The sequence below is a fragment of the Propithecus coquereli genome, unplaced genomic scaffold (assembly GCF_000956105.1).
Source record: "Propithecus coquereli isolate 6110/MARCELLA unplaced genomic scaffold, Pcoq_1.0 Scaffold168, whole genome shotgun sequence".
NCBI lineage: Eukaryota > Metazoa > Chordata > Mammalia > Primates > Indriidae > Propithecus > Propithecus coquereli.
In genome coordinates, this window is record NW_012141413.1 from 1,955,030 (window position 1) to 1,957,598 (window position 2,569).

The 2,569-nt window shown below is 41.5% G+C and overlaps 1 protein-coding gene across 1 annotated transcript in view; it reads right to left on the reverse strand.

Annotated features, from left to right (window-relative positions):
- The window catches only part of ZMYM2 (zinc finger, MYM-type 2), a 100,583-nt gene that overhangs the window by 39,054 nt on the left and 58,960 nt on the right, over positions 1-2,569 (reverse strand). The gene's annotated exons all lie outside the window — the stretch shown is intronic.

The window sequence follows — 2,569 nt, forward strand, 5'->3', positions numbered from 1 at the left end:
ACACACACACTGTACGGCACTCACAGTACACACACACACTGTATGGTACTCACAGTACACACACACGGTACGGCACTCACAGTACACACACACACACTGTACGGCACTCACAGTACACACACACACTGTACACACTCACAGTACAGACACATACTGTATGGCACTCACACAGTACACACACACTGTACGGCACTCACAGTACAGACACACACTGTATGGCACTCACAGTACACACACACACTGTACGGCACTCACAGTACACACACACACTGTATGGCACTCACAGTACACACACACACTGTACGGCACTCACAGTACACACACACACACACACACTGTATGGCACTCACATAGTACACACACACTGTACGGCACTCACAGTACACACACACACTGTATGGCACTCACAGTACACACACACACACACACTGTATGGCACTCACATAGTACACACACACTGTACGGCACTCACAGTACACACACTGTTCACGCACACTGTACAGCACTCATAGCACACACATACTATACAGTACTCACAATTAGTAAACATGATACTGTGAATACATACTGTACATTAATACAAATAAGGTTTGAGGAAAAAAATTAAAGATTAAGCATTTAAAATTTTATAAAAACATTAACTAGGATTTTACTGTGGATGGAGCTGCAGAATGTGTGACGGGGCAGTGTACTGTGTGGTTCGCTGGCATGTCTCATGAAAACCAAGTCTGGCATAATAGAACAGGCTTTGTGCCTTGTTGACAGGAACAGTGATTTTCCCACCCAAACTGGCTCCAAAAATGCATGTGCCTGTCTGCTTTTCACCTCAAATCTTTTAAGCATCTCAAGGCACATTCGAAATGGTACTTAAATTTGAGGCTGTTCTCAAACATAAGGTCACATTTTTCCATATCATTAACAATTTTTCTCAAGACAGAATTCCATTCCAGTATCATCTTCCTTCACGTAGCCAAAGCCTTCTCCATTCATTTACTGTGTGATACACAAGTTTTTAACATTGTTCTTTATAACTTCTGTAACTCCTTCAAACCCTTTGAAATTTTTAGTCTGGCCAAACATTTTCCCAGTGGTTATTCATAGTATCCTGCTTGATGCTGTCCCCCAACTGTGTCACCATAATCAAGAAGTTGTGTGTTGTGACTAATTTCTAGTAGTCCATCATGGTGGTTTCCTTGTTGGCACTGAGAGTCTTACAAGCCTTCCTAAAAAGCTGTCACGTAGTGCACCTTGGAAGTTTTTAGTATGCCCTGATCAAGGGGTTGGAAGAGAGACACAGTGTTTGGGGGCATGAAAAGAACTCCTATGTTGGAGGAGGCATTTTCGAGTTCTTCACAGCAACGATCTAGGTCATCATCTAACAATAAAACCACCATAAAGACAGTTTTCACGCTAGAGACAGTGTTTAACTCCTAAGATGAAGCAGTGGTTGAACCAACCCCCAAAATATTTCAGATGCCATCCATGCTTTCTTGTCCCATCTCCAATGGAAGTAACATATGCTTCAGGTTTTTCTCTGTAAAGTGCTCAAGACTTTTGAGCTCTGTACATCATCAAGGTTTGCAGTTAAAGGTGCCCTTGGCATTGGTACACAACAGCAACGCTGCAGTCCTTGAATAATCATGGGCTTTAGAGACCATCTGCATTTCACGGGGTCATTTGCCAATGACCTTGTAAAAGTAAGCCAGTCTCACTGATGTTTAAAACTACCTCTTTCATATAACCCTTTCCCTGCATAACACTTCACAGATACTCTTCCATAGTGTCCTGATCTGCAAAACCCACCTCACCTTCAAGTTTAACATTTTTCACACCATACTGTCTTAAAATGTGAGAGCCAAGAAGGGTTCAACACTTTCCTAATCCTAGGTAACATGCTGAGAGCTGAAAGCCTCACAACAATGCTGTTCACTACGCTTCTTTAAGATTCGTCATAATCTCATGAATCCACAAACTTTGTCACTATTCCATCTTTTCCATAGATTCACCACATACTATAGATGTTACTTTAGCACTCAGAGGGGCCTCATGTATATAGACTGGCAAAATCCCTCCTCCTTTCTTTAGATGTACTGTATTGTTGATTCATTAACATTGAACTCACATCAACAGCACTGATATAACTCACGCCTAAATGAAACTTACCTAACACGTATTTTCTCCATAAGGCACATCGAGCTTTCTTGCTCTTTAGTGACACTACACACCACTTCAGCAACATGCTGTGGGCCCTTATAAACAGCAAAACCATCAAAAAAGCACAAAAATGCAAAAAACATGGCACTAATTAGACCAAGAAAAGGACACTTGTTCCTAGCATGAGAGCTGAAATAAGAAAGCACAGCACTCCTTGCTCTACCTCAAGTGGGAACATTTACATCAGGTGACTCAAATTTTTCACCACTCTGCATATCTGCAAATGACTGTGAAAGTGTCATAGGTATTGATTTAGGGGTTACAAATAAATTCTGGCAAGTAGGCAAATTCGAAACCCACAAATAATGAAGGTTGACAGTAAAGCTGTTCCTCAGAATTCTTGGGAGACTGGTTC